This window comes from Aedes aegypti, chromosome 3 (genome assembly GCF_002204515.2).
Source record: "Aedes aegypti strain LVP_AGWG chromosome 3, AaegL5.0 Primary Assembly, whole genome shotgun sequence".
Classification (NCBI taxonomy): Eukaryota; Metazoa; Arthropoda; class Insecta; order Diptera; family Culicidae; genus Aedes; species Aedes aegypti.
In genome coordinates this window covers 25,909,865-25,934,009 of record NC_035109.1, presented here as the reverse complement: position 1 = coordinate 25,934,009, position 24,145 = coordinate 25,909,865, and the positions used below count along the sequence as shown (strand labels likewise).

The 24,145-nt window shown below is 37.5% G+C and overlaps 1 protein-coding gene across 4 annotated transcripts in view; it reads right to left on the bottom strand.

Moving 5' to 3' along the window:
* LOC5563780 (protein tramtrack, beta isoform) overlaps window positions 1–23,901 on the bottom strand; it is a 114,890-nt gene extending 90,989 nt beyond the window's left edge. The window contains exons 1-2 of one of the 4 annotated variants that reach the window (XM_021850964.1): window positions 23,753–23,890; window positions 22,778–23,586 (exon numbers count right to left, since the gene is read on the bottom strand). The gene's annotated coding sequence lies outside the window, so the exon portion shown is untranslated. Of the gene's footprint in view, window positions 1–3,333; window positions 3,684–22,777 lie in introns of those variants that run through there. The other 3 variants (XM_021850966.1, XM_021850968.1, XM_021850967.1) reach the window with 3 other exon arrangements.
* Window positions 23,902–24,145: the final 244 nt, after the last annotated feature.

Here is a 24,145-nt window from a genome sequence, read left to right as displayed (position 1 = left end):
AAAGATCTCATTAAAAGTTTGTCATGAATCTAAATGGAAATCAAACAAGCATATCACCAAGAATATTGCCAGGAACCCCTAAATCCCCTTCTAGAAATTGTTCAAGGATCTTAATCGTTAACTATCTCGATGCCAGCTGACCAAAAGTTAGTCATGATGCGAAGTACGAGTAGTCAAAAAGCTGTGCACCTACTAGAAAACCTATAGTGCTGTAAATTGGAACAAACCGATATTCTTATCTTTAATGAATGTTCGAATCCTCTGAGCAGAATCTCAAATAGAGAAACTTAAAAGTATATGGAGTACCGTGTACCTTTAAATTCCGCTCCTAAATGCTTATCTTTGACAGATACGCGTATTTCGACTACCACTTGCAGTCTTCTTCAGTGTCAGTTACTCGTAGTGGATACGAGTAACTGACACTGAAGAAGACTGCAAGTGGTAGTCGAAATACGCGTATCTGTCAAAGATAAGCATTTAGGAGCGGAATTAAAAGGTACACGGTACTCCATATACTTTTAAGTTTCTTGATATTCTTATGTTTGAAATATATGATTTCCTGGTGTGTTCTCCAAAGTCCCGGATGTTTCCTGCTTTTTTCCCGGGTCACTTGTAATTCCCGGGTTTTCCTGGGTTTCCCGGATGGGTGGACACCCTGTTTATGCCATACGTCCATTATGCGAAACGTCCACCCATAAAATTATGCGAAACGTCCTTATGCGAATCGTTTTTCCTTGTCTACTGTTTACCGAACATGTTAGGCAATGTGGCGAAATTCATGTTATGCTACAAATTCAAAATATCAGCTATTGAGATCCTTGAGGTTGAGCTATTGAGGTTCAAAAGTTCTAATTATAATCTGGTCTTCAATTTTGGAACCTGCTGACTAACATTCCGAAACCTTGAGCCAGAATTTTGGCGTTTGCGCTGAAATCTTTTTAGTGGAATTAGTTGAAACGGTGTGTTCTACTAGATACAGTTTAAGAAATTCTCTAAAGGAATCATGAAAATTCTAACAGTAGAGACGTAGAAAACTGCAGGCGTAGCCTTGAGTATATCTGAATATTCAACCGTGGTTTCAGGACTTGCCTTGAAACCTTAGAAAGCCTGTTAGAATAAGAGAGCTATAAACACGATATTTCATATTTTATGATCCTTAGAATCTCATTAAAAAATAAATTGTTTTCGTCTACATCTGGAATAAAGAAAAACAGTATTGCGTATAATATTCCATGAAATGTTCCTGATATCACATTTTCGTCTGTGGTGCAAAGATACAAGGGATATTTTCGGGTGCATTCGTCGTTATTGAGGATCTTTTGGCGAAAATTTTAAAGAGTTTTTTGGCCGAATTGCTAGCAATTTTTTTCATACTAGCAGGGTAATAATCAGAAAAAATGCCCATAGAACTCAAATTATGGCGGAATACTTTGCAGTTTATTGGCGGAATATTAAAAAAATTGTTTGTGAATGATGTTTTGTAAAATAAATGGTGGGGGAATATATGAAGCAAATTACATAAACCAAAAGGGACATTGAGAGGGGAAAATGTCTAGAAAAACTCTAGTATTGTGACTCCTTTGAAGGCAGTTGTTTATTAATGGATCTTTAACAGAAATTACACATGAAATTTCCCCAGAAGTTGTTTTAGTAGTTTTAGTACGTTTGAAAGATGTCGTAGTTTTTCACTTGTCTCTACGTCTGGTTTTTGAAAATATTTGCTCATCGAAATCTTGGTACAGCATCGCTCTCTATTTAATAATTTCTAGCAAAGAATGACATTCGTAAGGAATGCTAGCTGAATATCATAAAGAATATCTCGTAATTTTCCTAAAGTAATTTGTGGTAGAAATCATAAAAAATCCATAAACAAATTTCTGGAGGAATTTTTAAAACAATCAGGTTGAAGAGTTGTGGAAACTTTTTGTAGAATTAAGGTGAAGATGCATCGAAGTCAAACCTCGAATTTTGAAGAGCACAAATATAGCGAACTAGACAAGCGCTCACGTTGAACAATTGATCGATTGTTCCCTCGCTGTTGGTGACTAATCGATCACACTTTTAGTGCAGACCATTCTTTAGTCCTTCAGATTTGTGCTCTTGAAAATTCGAGTCGTGGCTTCGTTCTATAATCATCTTAAGGTGAATCGAAACCACGTCTCAAACTTTCAAGAGCATACATCTGTAGAACAAGAAAACCATTCACTCTGAAAATTTGATCGATTGGGCACTACCACCAATCCGTGACGATCACATTTTCGGCTTAATGGATTGTCTGGTTCTCCAGATTTGCGTTCTTGAAGATTTGATATTTGTCTTCAATTCATCTTCACCTCAATGCGGACAGATACTTCCTATTCATGGAAATCTCTATAAATACGCTTTATTCCAATGAATGTCGTCAACCTTTTGCCAACATTTTCAAAATGATAGAACCCCCTTCCATCTGGCAACCCCGTCCAGCGCGCACACAATCCATCGGAACGATGACGGCCAACTGTGGCGAAAGGCAACCCCGCCGAACGAACATGCCGTTGGTTGTGTACGCGAACGAAAGGAGGAAGAGGAGCCTCCTTAGTTCACATAGAAAAGCAGCGCAGCAAAAACTAAGAAAAAAAATCATGAGAAAATAATAATCTCATTTTGTGTTGTGTTTCTTCAGTTTCCCAGAGCTGGCTGCTGGTAACTTTTGCCACTCCTTCTCCACCTCCTCCTCCTCGTTATGCGAGCATCTAGCTAGAGTTCGCATCACAATTGGCTCCGGCTCAGCTCCTCTATCATCCTTTCCCGTCACTGCTCTACAGACATTGCGAAGGCAGATCGCTGGGAATTAGGAAGCACCCACCATCTTGCATAACCGGCAGTGGGAATCTAGATCTCGGATCGTATGAAATGGCTGTTTTTGAGTTGGAGAGGAATGCGCGATATCAAGTGGGCGCCGTTGGAAATCCTTATCATCATCGCAAGTGTTGGCTGTTGAGACTTGAATACACACTCATTAAGGCAATGAAGAACCGCAGAAAGTCCTTGAGATTGGATTCAATGCTCGCGGTTCGCGATGCGAAGAGGAATCAGATAATGCTTCCCCTCAGGACGGTTGAGCATTTCAAGTCTTAGAAGTATGCAACAGTGTGGCGACTAACAGGCAAACGAGTAGGACGATATTAGCGCGCACGAAAGCAAGAAATGAATTTTAATCCGGTCCCAAGTCGGGTTCGCCCACGATTCGCCGTTCGCGGTTGATATCCTTGGCATTCTTGTCTCCCGAAGTCCCCATCCATAATTGGATATCCTACCGTTTGGAAGGTTCTCTGCGAAAAAAGGGAGACTCACTTGACGGGTTTCCGGGTCACGTTACTCGATACACCACGCTGCAATCCTGTGATGTCCTTTTGCTGTCCTTGAACAGTGTTCGCAAGCTTTACATCGCTCCATCCGCATACCGGCGACTACAGCGACACATAAGCTCCTTTCCAGTACCGTACGTACGAAAGCACCAGCCAAAGGCAAACAGAATATCCACTTTGAAAAGCCAATTGTATACACATATGATTCGAATAACAACCGCACACTCAAAGTCTGCCCAGTTCACAGTTGCACTTGGCAATTGGTGAGACCGTTTCGTCCGTGCGCTCCCTAACACGCCGTTCCTGACTGCACCGCTATCCGCCCTAGACTACAGTCGGTCGAACTGCACAGCGAGTGTATAGGAATTTCAAATCGCTTCAAACGCTAGTAGGCAATGCCGTGCAAGGAAGCCCCGCTCGCATACCAGTGCAGTGTTGGGGATCTGAGCTCACCAGGATAGGGCGGATCGCACCAACACACCTCTCACGAAGAACCGCTTCCCACATCGTCGGAAAATCAAAACATATCGCGGTTCTCTCGCTTCGTAGCTATAAGGTTGTGTTGTGACTAGCAAACATCGAATCGCGTGTGCTAGTGTAAGCGATATCCATCTAGTCATCCGTCCGTGGAGAGCACATGAGCCGGTTTCGCGTTCATGCGCGGCACTCTCGCGCTCGCTCCTTTGCTTGTGATGTGTCTTAAGACGCGGCGACGACGACGCGAAGAGCAACAAGCAAAGCGGCGTTCTCGAGGTTACGTCAGCAAAAGCCAAACCTCGCTGAGCGCTAGCGGACTATGGGTCAGGAATCGAAATTTGGGGACAAAATTATTATGTTAGATGAATTTCTCATCATTGAGAACCAATGGCGACTCGTAACCTCAATTTTACCTGTTCAATAACCCTAAATATGTACTGTAGTTTCTACATATTTAGAGTAACTCATAAGATGTTAATTTGTATCCGAATTCAACAATTTCAATTCGTTGCACAGGTAGAGTTGAGGTTATGGAATCACCACTGTAGAGAACATGTCTAGCGTAACATTTGAAAAGGGCCTAACTGCAAAATGTTAATAAACTTTACAAAGTGGAACCGAGAAAAACACCATTAGGTGAATTATTCATCGTCTCACCAATTTCGAGCACTGCTCGAGAAAAACATAATTGAGTGTCTAATCGAGCAACGGAACGCGCGGAATGGTCGTCACCGATGACGACTGCGACGACGACAACAACTTGGAACAACGACTGCCCGGCAGTCGTATTGGAGTAATAACAGATTGAAAGTGGAAAATCAAATTAATCTAACTGTATAATTGACGGAGAGCTTAAGCCCGCTTTTGTTGTTGTGGCGCTCCGGTTGATTGGGCAAAAGCGTTTTTATGGGGCTCGTTCACACTAAGCAGCGGGTATTGTCTCATTTCGCAGCATGCCATGGATCAGTTTTGCCGCAAGCTTCCACACCGTGTTCTAGTTTTGATGTGTAATAAGTCGCGGTTTGCCTGCTGTTTTTTCCCTCGCCTCCTCGATGGGAAATCCGTTGATTAGGCCGGACGAAATTGTCGGTTAAGGAGAAATCGGAGCAAATTTGGGTCACGTCAGCAGTAAAACCATTGATTTACATCTCGCTGCGCTTGACGCACATGTCCCGGGAGTCGTTCTATGTTTTTCGAGGCGCCTAAAACATCGCACCGGAGATCCCGTTACTAGATCTGGTTTTCTAGTTTCGCCCGGAGGACAGCAATTAGCATCGATCACTCGATCGACACGAAGGCGACATTCACTCAACGAGCGAGTTAGCGAAAGAGAACACTTGGAAACGATAATAATCGTTGTTTGATCAAAATTTACCCAGGGTCGTGACCGCCATCATCGCCATCGTCATCATTCGATTGCGAAAGAATCCTCGCCTATTTCGTCGTGGCAATTCCTGGAGCGGTTTACAGTTCAGCGGAAACCTTCTTTTCGTCGTTCGCTCCGCTCCAACGAAGCAGGCCGAGGATGTGCACACAGAGCTGGCGAGAGGACGGCTGAGGCGCGGCTCTTACTTCTAGCTACACCGAGCACTATGGGCCAGGAGTCGAAATTATGCGATGAAATTCCAATCATTTTAATGATGAACAAAAAAATAATCATCCATGAGTACCCCGGATTGATCCCGCACCGAATTTGGTACTTGAGAAGTAAATTGATTGTATATAAGTTTAAAAATGAATTGCAGCTCCGTAAAGCGTTAAACGCCATTGAGCCTCTATGAAATGAATCAAAATTTAACACAAACTCAAATATACATACAGAAGTCATGTTTGGAGTGATTAAGGTGCATTTGAATCAAATTATTGTTAGGATTATGAATTTTAGGGGAAAAAATATACATGCATAATTAATTTTCAAACATATCTCGCGTAACTTTTCTATCTAACATTGACAGGCTCTCTTTGTTTACTTACTCTTCAATCAAAAACTGAGCCATTTCAACCTCTTCTGTTACTTTTTTCATATGTAACGCTAGTCAAGAACATTGTCTTTCGATCTATAGTGGTGAGAAACCTAAATGCTCATAACTAACGCTCGAAATTTTTCATGCGTGAACTGTCAATCACGCAACTCAGCGATCAAACAATCATGGATGAGTTGGCTCATGAGTAGACCTATTCAAATGTCTGGAAGTTCCTCAGTCAATCAATGTTTTGACTTTTCATGTCGAAATGAACTCCTGGTCAAAATTTCATTCGATTAGGAGAAAATTTAGATGTGCTTCAAATTATGTGTTTTTGGACTATTTTCAAGCATTGGAAATTTATAACTACTGAACGGAACATTAAAACTTATCGAAAATACATCTACATAGTAGTATATTCAATTCTACAAGATTTTTGTCGAATACGGTTTTATGATTGGAGCAAGTTTAAACATAGTTTGGTTGAGATTTGTGCTACAAGATGCTTGAAAATCACTATTTTCGGGGAGTGTTCTCCCTGGAAAATATACCTGTATGAAAATTTCGGATTTTTAATTTCCAGAACATGATGACTATGCATTTTTTAAACTCAATCCCGTTTAAAGATACCTTTTATCTTACGAAAATAAATTGTAAAAAATAGATAATTGGGAAGCATATTCGTAAAACAGCTGTGGGTGAGCCAAGAACACCACCATGAGCTTCAAGGAATGTAAAAAACGGACACGTTAGCACTGCTTTTTCTCAGTCGATGATAATGATTGTTTTCAAATCGTTCTGTATAGTCAGTGAAATACGATCAAAACAATCATAATGTGTCATGCACGATTTAACATTAACTATCATCAGGTTGGGATGGGTTGTTCGATCTTTGTATTTTTTTTTTCGAAAAACAAAATGTAAGCTGTTAATGGTTAATAATTTCATAGATTTATTATGCTTGTTTCCCGTTGACTAGAGCCTGGAAAAATAACGCCAATGTGTGTTTTTATAGCATACATATTCAGAAAACGGTGATCTCTGGGTACTGTGGAGAACAAATCTCGATCAAACTATGTTTAAACCTAATTCAATCTCATTGGCGTGTTCGACAAACTTTAACAGAATAAAATTAGCTTTCAATAGGAGGTAATGAAAAGTGATTTTGATTTATGAGTATCGAATTATGATTTTTCAAACCTTAAAATAAGCCTTAAAACACAACTTGAAGCATAGTGGAATCTCTATCAAATGAGCTGAAAATCTCTCTTCTAGTTTTTCGCATTGATTGATAATCGTTAAATATCTACGAAATGCAGTTAAACATCGCAAAGCGTAAATATCATTATAAAACATCGCAACGCAATTGTCACCTAGTATGCCACTATTGGCGGTATGATAAAGGTAAGGCATTTCAGTTTGCTGCCATGCACATCCTAATTTCAATCATTTCTGCAACAGTTACAGAAGATAGCCTCTTAATGAATGTTCCATTCTTCTAAATTTCTGTCGAACATGTATCCAAATGTTTGGCCTGAAATTTAATCAAGATTTGCTCACAATTTTTTTCTAGGAATTTTCCGAAGAATTTCTGTCAAATAGTCGGCAGTTTTCCAGCATGTTTCCGGAAGTATGCTACAGACGTTTTACAAATTTCACACAAGAATTCATGGCAACATTTTTGGAGGAATCCTTACTTTTGTATAATAGTTTCAATGAAGAATCGAATATAGAGGAACTCTATCAAAAGTCCATAGTTGAAGAAAATAATATATTTTCCGGAATCATGGAATCAACAAATGAATTTCGCCAGATTTGTTGAAATAATTTCATATCTTTTTGAAAAAAAAATCGTCTAGAAATTTATTGAAAATCGCTAAACAAGAATTTTCGAAGGCTAGAACAATTTCATTCACTCTCATGCATAATGGCAGAAAGTTAAAGCTCTAGAAGATTTACACCTGGAAGTGATCCGAATCCACAAAATTCGGGAGGAAAATATTTCGAATCCAACAAAGCTTGGCAAAATTCTAAGAGAAAATTTGGATCAAGTTTCCGTAAGCAAAGTACTTTATGAAACTCTCAAGAGAAATCGTGGCGATATCCTAGTGAAATATCTATATTAGTTTCAAGATTCGATTCAAGAGTCATCATTATGAATTCTTAGCAATTTGCTTAAATCGTGGAATATACAAATGCATTTCTCACAGAATTCATAAAATAGTTTCACAATCTTCTTGAGGTGTCCCAAGCATCCAGGCATTTCTGTAAAAATCTGAAGAATAACAATTTTTGGCAGCAATCCCAACAAGTTTTCTATAGAATTTGTCGGAAATTTTCCATAGGATTCTAGAAACAATTTGTGCCAAAATACTTGCCGAAATTTTGGCATATATTAGAACGAAATTTAGCGACAATCCACTAACTTTGGGAGAATTCACGGAAAGAATTTCGAGTCGAGCGAGGCGTGGCAAAATTCTAAGAGAAAATTTAATTCAAGTTTCCATAAGTATGCCAAAAGTATTTTATTAAAATCTCAAGGGAAATCTTGGTGAAATCCTGCTGCAATATTTGTATTAGTGATCAGGAGGATTCAAGAGTCATCAAGAACATTATGAATTCTTAGCAATTTGCTTGAAACGTGGAATGTACAAATGCATTTTGTGTCCCAGACATTTAGTAATTTTTATAAAAATCTGAAGAATTATCATGAAGAACAATATTTTTTGGAGGTAATCCCAACATGTTTTCTATGGAATTTGTCGGAGGATTCTAGGAAGAAATTTGTGCCAACATTCCTGCTGAAATTTGGACGTATCTGGGAAATAGTTCCGAATCGAGCGATGCTTGACAAAATTCTAAGAGAAAATTGGAATCGAGTTTCCGTAAGTTTGCCAAAAGTACTTCGTAAAAATCTTAGGAAAAATTTTGGCGAAATTTGTGGAGAAATCCTGCTGTAATATCTATATTAGTTGCTAGGAAGATTCAAGAGTCATCGAAAACATTGTGAATTCTTAGCAATTGGCTTGAATCGTGAGACAAGAATTTCTGGAGGCTAGAATTTCATGAACTCTCATGCACAATGGCAGAATTTCAAACTCTAGAAGATTTACACTTGGAAGTGATCAGAATCCACAAACTTTGGGAGAAATCTCGGAAAGAATTCCGAATCGAGCAATGCTGAGCGAAATTCTAAGAAAAAATTGGTTCCTTAAGTTTGACAAAAATACTTCATGAAATAGAATACAAATCCTGGGCGAAATTTGTGGAGAAATCCTTGTGTAATATCTATGATAGTTGCTAGGAAGTTTGATGAGTTGATGACTCTATAGATTTTTAGCAATTTGCATGCTGACGGAATTCTTAAAACAGTAGCACAATCTTCTTGAGAGGTCTCAGGCATCCAGGCATTTTATTGAAATTCTGAAAAACAACAATTTTTGGTGGCAATCCTAACATCCCAGCAAACATTCCTTGCTGAATAAGAGTTGAACAAGCCAATTTTCAGTTGAATAGATCATAAATCAGCTAAAAAAACTTTTATTCAGCCACCAATGTTACTTGGGATGTTTTCTATAGAATTTGTCAGATAATTCTAGGCGCAATTTGTACCAATTTGTATTTGTGCTGAAATTTTGGCATATTGTTTAAAGAAATTTATCGAAAAATTCCTCGAAATTCACAAACTTTGGGAGGAGCCTCGGAAAGAATTCCGAGTAGAGTAGTGTTTGGCAAAATACAGTGGGAAAATTGAGATCAGGTTTCTGTAAGTTTGCCAAAAGTACTTCATGAAAAATCTTAATTGAAATCGCGGTAAACCACAATTTTTGGTGGCAATCCTAACCTGTTTTTAATAGAATTTGTCGGAAATTTTGCTGGAATTTTGGCATATTTTACAAAAAAAAAAACGAGAAATTCCTCGGAATCCACAAACTTTGGAAGGAATCTCGGAAGGAACAAAGAGAGCTTCTCAATGTTAGATAGGTTCTTTTTTGAAGTTACGCGAGAATTCTTCGAAACAGCTGGTTAATGAAAGAAATTTGTGGCAAAACTCTTGTGTCCTGTTTATCTCTGATGATTCTCACATTACATTGAAGTCTACAAATCTAAAAATTTTAGCAAAACTAGCTGATTTACGCAGCTAATAACCATAACATTTCTGAAAAACTGACTGAAAACTTTTATTGTTGCTGAAAGAACACATGGGGAAATTTCTGGTGATATCGATGGTGAAACTCTTAAAACTGTAAGAATTGCGAAAGCGAAATTCAGCATGATAAAGGGAGAAACATAGGAAACCCTTGGTAACAAATCACTGAGAAATTGCTTGCAGATTTCCTGGTGGAATTTTTTAAATGATTCGGAGAAATTGCTGGATTAAATCATATCTATAAAATCCCAGATTTGTATGTCTGTCAGTAACACTTTTAAATGTTTCATTGAGCACTACGACATAAATTTCAAAGCACTACAACAGTTTTTTTTAAATGTTACAACAGCACAACAGCCGTTAAGCAGAATATTCGAGTTGCTCACTGAACAGCTCAGGAGCATTTGGATAGCGGTGCAACCAGCAGGGTGTCCATTCAAAATCAGTTTTCAAATTCCCGGATTTTTCCCGGATGTCCAAGAACTCAAAAAACAGATTACAAAAAGATCCTGCGACTCGATATCAGGGCTGTTACAACAGTCGCGAGTTTCGCCAGGCCAGGCGCAAACGTTTTCGTTCAAAATCAAGAAAATTTACTTGAAAGACAATGCATTCACTATATTCAATTCTTCAACTGAAACACAGTGAACACAATTTCATCGTATAAGCTTCAGTTTTAAACTGAAAAACTGTTTGTGAAGTATCGATGATGGCAATAATTACGATGACGGATTCTTGAAAATAAAAAATGTGGTGTAGGAAAATATAAAAAGCAATAACATTTCATCTGTAATTCGACATTTAACAAAAAGCATAAAAGAATATAAAATCTGAAGGCACTTGCTAAGATGGTTAGGATTCATTGTGTATTTAGATATAATATCGGAAAAAAATGTCAGTTAAACAATTTGCTACCATTCTGAAAATGCACAATCCGAAAACTTATAATTTAAAAGTCAATAACGGTGGCGGCCACGTCCTTACGGTTATCGGGGAAGGGAAAGAATGTTAGACAACCATTGTTACTAGAGACCGAGTATACCTCTGCATATCCACAGTTTTCGTGGAAAGGATATTGGGTTAAAGGGATAAGGAAAGGATCTGCGAGTCAAAATATTCACGCATCTTTTATAAAACGTCGAAAGAGTTTTAAATGTATAATGCAATGTACTGTATATTGGTCAATTACTGTCGGACTAATGAAATGTTACCGTAATCCGGGTCATTTGGCGAATTTGGTCGGTATCAAAAAGCAATATCTTTTAAGGATCTTTTAATCATACGAGCCAAGATTTCAAACAGTTTTAGTTTTATAAGGATAGGTTTGCACAGAAATATTAACAGTTTTTTTAGGTGTAAGCAATGCTGTTGGAAAAGTCAGTACTAAACAATCCGCTGGTGCTAAGTTTATATGCAAAATTTGAGTATATGAATTTTGTTGAACTATTGAACTCGATTTTAAAATCATACTGCATAACTAGCGTAGTTTTTCGAACCGTTTATTTTCGGAAAACGTGCCTATTACAAGGTAAATAAACTACATTTAGGTATATTATTCTAGTTTCCAAAGATAAACTTCACAATTTTATTTGACCATTTTAAATGCAAAAGCTGTAAGATTTTTTTACGTCATTTTCTGTATTAGGAGACCCACATTTAGTAGATGGAGAAATTTATTATTCTTATTTTTACTTTATTGTATGGAAATCAATTTCGCCCCATTTTCTTTTTCTTTTTTTTCAAGCTAGGTTTATGATACATTATTATTTCCTAAAAAAATAGTTACATGCACTGATGGAGATCAACGAAGCACTGGTTTAGCCGAAATTAAGTTGACAATATCTCAGTTCCTAAGTATAATATAACAGAAAATTATAGTGATTAATTTGCCCCTGGATTACGGTACTAAGAAAAGTGCATCAAAGAACACAGAAATTTGTTAAAACAATCAAGTTTACACAACAATGTTAAAATATTTTTTACGAAAAATCGATTAGTTATTGTGACATGGAGATTTCGATGACAATTTGAATATTTTTTTGGCACGGATTGGTGCTTCTGCTGATTCTACCCCATTACCCCGAATTACATTAACCCGAACGCCATTACCCCGAATTCCAAAACCCCGAATGACCCATCACCCCGAATGACATTACCCCGAATTTCTATATCGTGAGGAAATGTCATCAAAACCATAATGTGAAGATAATTGTAAATTCGGGGAAATAGAATTCGGGGTTATGGAATTCGGGGTAATGGTACATTCGGGGTTGTGGCATTCGGGGAAATGGCATTCGGGGTAATGGGGTAGAATCGCTTCTGCTTCCAGTCGCGGATCGAATTTCAGAAGTCGCGGTTTTCGCGGATAACATTTTGAAGTTTTTGTAATAGCTCTGTATTTTTGGTTAAAATTTTTAAAGAGTTTTAGATCAAAAGATATAACATATTTGTTGAAATATCTAAAAGATCGTGACCCCCTCGAATAGGGTCTTAAAGCCCTGTCCCAATTTTAGTACCAAACGCTAAGACTTAGACCAGAAACACATGTTTACTAAATATTTAAATGGTTTTCGTTGGTGTAAGTCCAAAAAACATTTTCTACGGTTTTTGAGATTTTGTCAGACCCCTTGGTTTAAACTCAAATTTTGGGTATATTTTGTTTACCGTGTTCCTTCCGAAATGTCAGATAGGAATAACCCTAATGTTAAAACTCTCAGGTTAAAACTAAAAGCCCTGTGGCGTTTCTTTTTTTTTTGACAAAGTGATCGTCAAACATGATCAAAAGTGTCAAGGTTCATACTTGGAATTATTTTTAAAATAAAGTTTAAATATGTTATATCCGTTATTTGAGCTTGAAAAATTGCTAAAATAGTCACAAGAACATGCTCTTTCGTATTATTAAATAAGAACAAGAATTCATTAAACATTTTAGGACCCAATTTATAGCAAGTTCAGAGAAATTTTGGAATTATATATATATGGCTCATTTCCTTCTAAGAATGCCTTAGGAATAATGCGTTAGACATGGCTTAAAAAAAAACAAATAAAAAAAAAGTTGATCTGATGAAACTCATGTTGAATCCAAGAAAAAAAATTACAGAGACGGTATTTCCAAATACATGTTATTGTTCTCCTATGAAACTGGTTGAAACTTTTGACATAAATCCAAGATTGCAATTTCCAAGTAATCTTCAAAAGGTTTGATTAAGATATCAAGAATCTTGTCAAAAATATAACAAAAATCTGGTCAAGAATACCTAGAGGCCCTCGTTATTATTTTATCCATCAAAGATCTAGTTACGAAATTTGTTTTGGATGATTGAAAGAATTCGCTGTCAATCTGCAGAAATCTACACAAAATCTCGTCGGAGGCCTTATAATAACTTTGTAATAGATCAAAGACTAGTCAAATTAGTAATCCTGACAAGGCTTCATCAAGAATCAGTATCATCAGCAACCCTAGAAATCCGCCAAAGGGAACTCTTAATGAATCTGTCCGGGATTTCGGAAGATCTCCCAATAAATGCAAACTTTTTTTGGCTTAGTATTTTGTCAACCTCTAAAAATCTACTAAGAATTTCAAGCAAAATCAGCCTAGGATCTTTTATAGAATCTCCTAAAATCTTATTAGCAATTTACTAATACTTCAGTGATCTCTCAGAAAGAACTTTCAAATACTGGTCAATTATCGGTTCGATTCCAGTAAATATCTTATTAAATATTTACCAAGAACTAAAATGGAAATCTAACACTCATCTCGAAAAGCACCTTGCCAAAAATCCTTAAGTACCCTTCTAGAAATGCTTCAAAGATCCTACTTACCAAAAATTATTCATAATGCGAAGTACTAATAACAGACGACTTAAAATTTAAACAAACCGGTAGTTTTATGTTTGAAATACATATTTTCCCGGGGTGTTCTCCAAATTCCCGGGCATTTCCCGTATTTTTCCCGGTCATTTGTAATTCCCGGGTTTTTCCCGGTTTTCCCGGATTTCCCGGATGGATGGACACCCTGAACCAGTGGCGATTCCCTAACCTCAAATCTACCTGTTCCACGAATTGAAATTCTTGATTTTATGCAACCAATTTGCATCTATCAAGTAAAGATTTGCTAGAAAGGAAGATTCCAATCATTTACTATTTGCTTTATGATCTCAATTTGTCGAAAAAGGCATTTTTAGATGCGTAGAACAGGTAAAAAGTGAGGTTACGAGTCGCCTCTGGGTGCAACCGACATTTTTTGGGAGGCTTTGACGCAAAAATCCTTTGCCATGTACATATTCCAGCATGAATGACTGCCTCAGAGAATTTTCCCTGATTGTCATCGAAATTCGCTGAGAACTCTAGATTCAATAAAATTTCCTGATTATTCCAGGTTTTTCCAGGTAGTATAGACACCCTGATTGGCAGCAACTCATTGAGAAATGGCTTGAAGATTTCCCACAGATTAACAACATTTAAGGCTTAAATAATTAGAACCGTACAATCGCACTGAGGCAACATTTTTTTGTTAGAGCATGACTTAAGACGATTCTTAACATTACTCCAATGCTTTTCGGTGTTCTCCAAGCACTTATACATTTATGAACAGAAACATATTTCTAAAGTTCTATATTCATTATCAATCTTAGGAAGATCATACATTGTTTAACGCTTCCAAATTTCATTGGAACGTGGCTAGTCACGTTGTAGTTTAAGTAGATTTTCGGCTGTAGAAACTCTAGCGATTTCCCGTGTAGAAACTCTAGCAGAATATATTGAGCGAAATTTATGAAGAATTTCTCTGAATTGTTAAATAACTTACTCCTAACAATTTTGGAAGGAATCTCAAGAGAAATTTTTTGTGTGTTTTGTAGGAGTTTTTAAATCTTTGGACTGACTTTCATCAGAATTCTTCAATGCATTTATGATGCGATTAGAACAATTTAAGATCCTGGAATTGTGATACAGTTTTATGAAAATACATTGGGGAATTGCAGATGTTTTGGGTATATTTCTGGGCAGTAGTTTCCAGGAACCCGTCAAATGTTTCTTCAGAAATTCAAGATTTGTTTTCGAAAATTTCTTAATGTAGTTCTACAAAGATTCATGCAAGAATTGCTATAGTCTCTATTTGGAGATTTGATGAATTAAACTCTTAATTCTATCCTGAATTCTATAAAGACCATAAGAAATCTCATAAAAATAGGGCGTAATTTACCTCAAATGTTTAATCATTCGTAAAAATACATAAGAAAATATTCTGAAATTTGTGTAGAAATTCATTAGAAACTCAATTAACAGACAGAACCTAATTTAGGAAGAAGCTAGTACTGGAATCTAGAAGATAGAATCTTGCTGTCGCCAGTAATTGCTCAGAATTTAGTAAATAACGTCGAAAAACATCGCATATCTTACATAAGTTACACTTAAAAGACTATTTTCAAAATATTGACTAATGTGCTACTAATCCGATTTAATTGAAAATTGACAAACCTCCATCTCTATCCGGTGCCATTCTTCAGAAACAGAAACACAAAATCACATCCGATAATGATAATTTCCGAGTCGAGTCGAGTCGGGCTTTTGCTTCATTTGTGACCGCAGCACAGACTTCAGGGGCTGGGAGCTCCGCGTTTCATGCGGAGAGGCAGCAAAACAACACTGTGTGACGAAATCAGTGAAGCGGAAAATAGATAGTGGCGAAAGAAACGAACGAACGAAAACGAAGCCAAAAGGAAAGAAGAAAAAAGAGCTTCGTGTAAGCCCAGCGTAACTAACAACCACCGCACCGCACCGGCAGCAGGAGACGAAGGAAAAGGAGTGCTGAAGAAAACCGAGGAGTGTACGTAGATACGGACGGATAGACGGACGAACCGAGACGCCGATGGAGGTCAATCACCGCGCTAGGCTGCAGAGCTAGCTGCTGACTGTTGCCTAGCAAGCAAGGAGAGGGACCCCCGAACCGGCCACGATTCACACCATTGGATTTCCATGGAAGCCATTTTCCTGATTAGTTAGAAGAGGTCCGTCCGTGGAGGAAAAGGAGTCTCGCAAAAGGAAAAGGAGAAATGCAACTACAACACACTTATAAGAAGCCAGGTTCGGCATCGAGGAGTTTATCACCTCGTGCAATTTTCTAGTTTGTGTTCGCTCATTCGCTTTTGGGTTGCCTCATTTTCGGTTTCGGCGGCATTACGCCAGTTCCGAAGGGGTAGGTGTACTTCGGGGTCTAATTCCAAAGAGCAGGGTTTCACACGTTTACAGACCCTTCGCCAATGCGGTTTCCAAGTCATTAAACTGACGTTGATTGGTTTTTCGGGTTTGAGGGTGGTCCGAAAGTGTACGACCAGCTGGAGATCAGCTGGCACTTTGAGTTTTCAGAATTGGAAACGTGTGCAATTTAAGAAATCCCGACCTATCTAACATTACAAGACTCTTTTTATTTACCTTCTCTTCAATCAATTACTGAGCCACATTAATCTCTTCTGTCGCGTTTTTAGTATGAAACGCTAGCCTAAGACATTGTCTTTCAAACTATAGTGAAAAACTTTTCAAAAGCTTTGGTAATTTACTTTTATAATCGAAAGAGAGCGAATAGTAGAGAATCTCTCATTGCTACATAGGCTCTTTTGAAAAAAATCGCGAGAAATGTACTTTGAATAGTATATCAGTTCATAATTCGAATCCCTTGCAGTTTTCCGATTGTTCCGATTTGTCGAATCAAGAATTTGACTGAACTTGTTGCACTAACTAAAATGACTGATTTCTTCACAGAAATTCAAGTTAAATATTATAATTCAAACTTTATTTACACAAACTGTTACTTAACTTTGACGAGCAATTGTTTTGTCTGAATTATATGCACGAAACTGAAATTTCATCAAAATTAGCATACAACCCTAATGAAATTATATTACCGAATTCGGGACAGATTGATCAAAAACGAAATAAAGACATAGGCTTCGAAGAGCATCAGTTCTAGTACTACATTTGATCCTTTGGTACTACACTCGGCACCCAAGTTTGACAGATCGCAGTACTGTTCACAGAATTTCAGCTTTTGCCATAATATACTGGCCAACCGCAAGAGGCATAAGCTTATTTATTTCGTCTCTGGCTTGATCACAAGCACTAAAAGGGCTGGGAATAGAATTCTCACATTACTTCCAATAACAAAAAAGGACATAGTTGACTCGTTCTTTCAAGTGATTAGGGTTAGCGATAGTTTTTTGCCCTTATCCAAAATCTGGTGTTAATTTCAATATGTTTCATTTTTACTTATTTCTGGATGCGTTTCAAGACAATTTTGAGAAAGAATATAAAAAAATAGAAGTGTTCTAAATAGACGTATTCATTTTTCAAATACAAATTTCCCCATATCTAAAAATGCAGCAAACTTAGGGATGCAAGCGATCGAGAGTTCCTTGAGGATTTCCAATAATTTTCTGGAGGATTTCTCGAAACAATCCCTAAAGGAACTTTTGGACTAATTCCTGTGAGAATCAGGGGGGGAAGCGGTCTTATCACCAGCGCTGTGAAAAAAGCTTGACAAATTACTGAATCTCTGCATAGGTATTCCAAGAGGGATTGTTCAACAATTCCACTAAGCATTCCTTGAAAACTCGCTGGAGGACAATTTCAGTATGAATCTCCAAAGTGAATAAGCACTTAATACAGAATGCTGTGAAATAGTCATGTATAATATTTTGAGTCTCTCAGGATTTATACTAAGGGTTCTTTACAAGGACTCTCCCACGAATTATGGCAAAAGTTCAATTTTGATTACTGAAGAGAGCTTCAGTATTTTTTTTTGAGAAGCTGCAAAACCTGAAGCAATTGTTTGAAGCTCTGTAGACATTCTTCGAGAATTTATCGGATAACATCAGGAGATATGATCCTTTGATTCAACTTCTACTTATCTAATCAAGACACCTCAACCAAAGCGTCCAAAACTTCAATGCTTGTAGCTGAACAACACAGAAATAGTATTTACTTACTTAGCACTTTTAGAGAGCAAGGAAACATAGTGACAAACACTTGTTCACTTAAAGCATGGTTTTAGGCACTAACAAAGCTGAGGCTATATGCTCTTATTATTTTCTAGAGAATGCAAGCAGCTTTTTCTCAAAGCGGGATTCCTCGTGACATTAGAATAGTTATTTCTTTAGATTTTTTCTGACCAATTTCTCTGCGAATTTCATCAGAAATAAGCTCAAGCATTAGTCCAACATTTCGTTCAAGATTTGTTTAGGAGTTTATCCAGCTTTAGGAGTTACTGTTGATAGATGTTTTAAAAAACTGCAGAAGATTTGCCTCCAAATTACTTCATAATGTTTCTCAAGGTAGTTCTCAAACTCTTCAAGAATGTTTCAAATAAGCCTTCTATAGAATTCCCAAGGATTTCCTTCCAAAACACCTTTCAGGATTTTTTTTCAGAAAGTGTTTAGGGATTTCTTCCAGAATTTTTGCCTACGACTTACCTAATGATACCCCAAAGAATTATTCCAGATTCCTGCTTGTTCTTTCTTTGGATTTTTCTTCATAAACTTCACCGGAATCATTCCAAATATTTCTCAAGAAATTTATCGGGAATAAATGCAGAAAATTGTAAAAACTAGAGCAATTTCTGGGAGATATAAGGTGATTTTTTAAAGAAATAACTCAAAGAACTATCAAAAATCTGCGTAGAAATGCCTGGAGATGCTAAAATATTGTGAGCTCAGAGTGGTTTAAATTTCAAAAGAGTTTTGGATAAAAGTATACAAAATAAGAGATGAAATATCTAAAAATGATCTTGGAACTATATGAACAATTTTTTGCTCTGTGTTTCTAAATTTACAATATATTTTCAAAAAACGGCAAAGTCGAATAACCAACCTTACCTTCTAAGAATGCCAATGTGTTAGACGTGGCCCATGGCTGGCTTCCTGAAGGAATTCTTCATGTGAAACTCAAGTTAGAATAACAGTAACAATATCTATTGCACAATTTTCGACATAGATTCGAAAAAGCATCTTTCAAACAATATATCAAACATTTGTCCAAGAATCTTGTCAAGAACTCAACAAAAATCTGATCAAGAATACCTAGAAGACCTCGCTATTTGCTTATCCATTGAAGATGTTCCCAATTTGACGAGCATGATTGGAAGAATTCACCTTAAATCTGCATAAATCCATACAAAATCTTGTTAGGGGCTTAAAAACTATGGTAAGTAGTAATACTGACAAGGCTTCATCAAGAATCAGTATCATCGGTAACTCCAGAAACCACGATACGACATTGTTTATGGCTCAGCTTTTCGCCCACCGCTACGAGTCTACTAAGAATTTAAAAAAAATCACCTAAAATCTTTTCTAGAATCCACCTACAACCTTATGAGCAATCTATCAATTACTTTCTTAGTGATCTCCTCTCAAAGAACTTTCAAGAAACGGGCCAATTATTGCCTCGATTCCTGTGGATGTCTCTGCAAAGATCTTATTCCAAAATGGGCCATGAATCTAAATGTAAATCTATCAAGCATCTCACCAAGAACATTGAAAGGATTTTTTAAGTACCCTACTAAGAATATTGTTGTTCTATAAAATCTCCTTTGAAGTTGTTCAATATCTATCCGCAATAAATCTACAGAGGAATTCGTCCTGTGAAATCAGTAATTTTTTTACAGATGTTTTCACAAGATATTTATTTATATCAACCTAGATTCCTGCTGATCTTCCTTCAGATATTTTTTTTATAAATTCCTTTGGCATGATTCCAAAAGTTTTCAAAGGAATTTATAGAAAAATGCCAGCAGGAAATTGTCACAAAAAAATCCGCGGAGATTTAAAAAAAAACAGCCAAATTATTACTGAAAACCTACGTAGGAGCTCCTGGAGAAATTCTAGTACGATTTATTGGAGGTTTTTCCAAAGGAATTCCTGCAAGAATTAAATAGAGTAACTGAAGAAAGAATGCCCGGTAGAAACTCTTTAGGAAATCCTGGGAGAACCCTTCAGGTAATTTTCGCAACAATACATGTGGAAATAGACAGCAGCGTTGAACTGCTGAAGAATTTTCTAGATGGAACCCTGTAAAAGCTCACTTCAGTATTGTTTTCTACTTCCGTTTAACAGATTTCATAACGAACAGAGATGCTTCGCAATGAATCAGTACTTGAATCGCTTTTTTTTCTTAAGAATGACGATTATTTAGAGGTGTTAAACTTTTAGAAAAATCGTTGTAGGAATTTTTGTTCGATTTTCCTCTCAGAAGTGTCTCTCAATGCATTTCTGAAGGAATCTCTGACCTAAGTTTCCCAATGCTTTTCTTCGATCAATTTGTGATGGAATGCTTGCAAACCACGAATCCTTGGATCCTTCAGGATTTACTCCAGGATTCTTTAAAAGAAGTGTCTGACGAAATGTTGCAGGCATTCGATTCTGATTACAAAAGGGATGGTTCCTATTAGGGTGAAGAACTTTTTAGGATCCTCCACCATTCGTTTTAAATTTCGATAGGAGTTCCTGAGAATTCCCTTGCCGCAAAACCTGAAGAAATAATTCGAAAATATATGAAATGAGGTCTGAGGTTTACTTAGAATGTATATGTAGGTGTGATCTTTCGGTTGAGTAACTTTATCAAAGATAAAATAAAGATTTCTTGGAGAAAATTGTTAGAGAATTCTACTAAGCATTCGTTGGGAAATCGCTGGAAGAGTTTCTGTACGAATATTTGGAGGATTTTCTGGATGAATTTCTAGAAGGATCTCTAGAAGTGTTCCTAAACGTGTTTCTGGAAGAATCTCTGGAGTAAGGATTTAAAATTATTGAAGTTCATTCTCTAGAAATATGTGAGGAAATTCCTCCAGTTACTGTACAAAAGTCACGTATGATTTTTTGGGCCCTCCAGGATTTTCACCCCGATTTTTTACAAGGACTCTACCACGAATTGTTGCAAAAATGCACTTTTGATTACTGAACGAAATATTTGCGAGGATTTTACAGGAGTTTCTTGCCAAGGAAATTTCCATAAACTATGAAAAAAATAATCCATGAGATATTTCTCAAAGAAATCCTGAAGTAATTTCTGATGAGACTACTTGAGATATACCTGATGAATTCCTGCAAGGATCTCTAAAAACTTCTGGACCCTCACGAAGGTCTTCAAAGATGTTTTACCGACACCAAATTTATTGAGACATCCTCAATGAATTTCTGTAGTTTTCTGGAGGATTGCTTGAAGTAATCATCAAAAGAATTTTTGAAGAATCGGTGTTGAAGGGAGTTTTGAATGCAATCACAGAGTAAATGAGCTTTAATAATTGCTGAAACTTCTGAGTATGAACTGCTGAAGAAATTATATATATGCATTGAAAATAATTAATCTGGAAACAGAACTGACGACTGTTGAAAAAACTTGACGACTGCTTGTGAAACTTGTCGAAAAATTCTACTGAACATTCCTTGATGAATTGCTGGATAAAATTATGTACGAGTCATTGGAAGACTTGCTAGATGAACTTCTGTAGAGATCTCTAGCAGTGTCCCTAAATGTGTTTCTGGAGGTATCTCTGGAGTAGGCATTTTAAAAAGATTAACCTCTTTCTCAAGGAATCTGTGAGGAAATTTCTTACAAGTTCTGGTAAAAGAGTCACGTATGATTTTTGGATTTTTCACCAGGATTCTTTACAAGCGATCTTCCACGAATTATTGCATAATCAATTTTGATTTCTCAAGAAATACTCCATGATTTTTTTAAGAAGCTGCAAAACTCGAAAGAATCGTTTGAAAAGCCGTTTTAGGAAAACTGCAGCTCTGTAGATATTCTAATCGAGATATCCAACCCGATAACTAGTTTCACCGATTATGCGTATTGTTTTCAGCAAAAGTTAGTTCATAGTGAAATAATAAATGGCAAATATTTCAATACAAAATTTAGAATGCAGGGGATACTACAATGACATAAAAATAGAGGCTTTTTAGAGATTTGCATTCTTAATAGTGACCAAGATATGCTATTGCGAGAAATTCACATGTTTTAAGCAATGTTTCCTAAGAATAAAAATCAACCTGAAAACTTCGATTGCGATTTCAGCCCTCCAGAAGCATCGAGAGAGCGGCCGGTCTCGGCCTAACGGTTTACCAGTCGTGAATCCAATCGTGGACGAACAGATGGGATCTGCCGATAATTGCCTTCCCTAAACGGCGTCTGAGGAAACCCCATGAAACTGGATTACGTCGTTTCTGCTTCCATTCGAAGACCATTTTTTTGGTTTCGAGTTGTGAGGAAACACTTGAATTCATAACAAAATTGCAACAGTAATTCGATCAGTGTTCTTATACGATCGACTTAAGAAAACATCGCATCAAGAGATCCAGGAATGTCATTTTTATCACTGAGAATTTTATTACACTAAAAAATACACCGAGAAAAAAACCTAATAATTTCTTAAGGGATAATTATATTTGGCGCCACAACGAACGATTGTTGATGAAATTTGTAAGTTTTGATTATGATTTTGGTGAAGAATTTCATTACAGAATTTCATGATTCATAAAGAATTCAAATATCTCACTTAGTAAACTTATCATCCCATATGAGAAATTGTTAAGCGTTCAAAGAGATAATAATTTCACTGGTTCACAAGTCGTGATTTATAGAAAACCTAAGTATTTTTGCAAGTGTTTTTTACATGCACGGAAAATGTAACACAAGATTAGACTGACGTCGACCTGATATCAGGTTGGTTGTCTGTTTCGTACCCAGAATCTTCCAGCCTACTGTTCCACAATGTTTCCCCGCAATGAGACACCACTCAAGAACCATTCAACCGAATCAGCGAGAAAATAACTCTAGTTGTTGCCACGTACCTTCTATTTTACATGTTTCTCTCCTCTTTCCGGGCCCTTGGGGGTTGCGAATTTAAACAATTTTTTCTCCGGCTTATTTTTCCGCACACTAACACCTCAATAATTCACAAACAGGGCACTTCTCGTGCAAAACTTTTCTCCACCGCGGCGGCACCACCTTCGTTATTATTTATCGTCGACGCCGTGTTTTTTTTTCTCTTCTACGGTTCGGTTCTCGTCGAACAGCAAACTTCCTTTTTTCGAACACTACTGAGCAGCGCACACAATAACTACGCGATGGGGACAATCCGCGCGCGCCTACTTTGATTTGTGTGTTCGCGAACTCGGGACTCGCCTACTCTTCGGGCGATTCGTCGTCGGATTCGTTCTTCGTGCGGTACTCAGCGGAGGATGTGTTGTTCAACTTTTTTCTTCTATACACTTTGGAACCGGACGGACACTTACAGCAGGAGGGCAGGGCACCACCGGAGACGAAGTGCTGTAGTTGTAAATTCCTTCGCAACAACTTCCTCGACCAGCGATAAAAACATTTTCCACTTTTTTCTACGAAGTAGGCTTATTTTTCTTAGGCACTCAGCTCACTGTTAACAGTGTGTCGGTTTTGTGATTGCTTGGATTGCTGTTAGCCTCACATTTTTGTTTCGCTCAACCCACTTGAACTTTTTTCCTGGCCTACTAGAACTTTTCACTTCTTCCTGTTTTCCGTTCGAAATTCGAGACACGAATGACTTCACGAACGCCACTGATCCCGATCTTGCTTCAAAATGAGATCCCGACTGTTTAATCCTTGAACTCACGCGCACGCGTTCCTCGAAAAAATAAATCACCGCTTTTATTCTTAACTCAAAAAAAAAAAAAAAAATCTTACAAAATAGCAAAAAAAAAATCACAAGTTCCCGAACAAAGCGAGGAATACAAAGGGGATCCTTTTCGGGTCGGTGCCACACCTAACTGCGCCGACATGCACTGACTTACTGACTTCTAATGGACTCTTTAAAGTGCAAGAGGTCCTGCCAGAGCGAGAGAGAGGAAGGCGGAATAACGTTGTTACTCAAACCGCGGCACATATCCAACTAAAAGTATTTTAAATATAACTTTTCGACTTCCACACGAACGGCGCGACGACTGACGAGGCGAGACGGCGCCCCGATTGAATGAGCTGAGCTGAGCGGGAGCGCCCACTCACCCACACATGCAAGTCGCGGACGAACGGAACCGATGCGGAGCCGAGTCTCGCCGAAAGGCGATTTCAAAACCTGCTGCGTCGCAACGATTCGATACAATAGGACGGTCCTTCGGGATCTGCTGGTCATTAGTTGTAGGCCATGGCAGAAGGAGGGAGCGAGAAAAGGATAGCGAGCAAAAGGA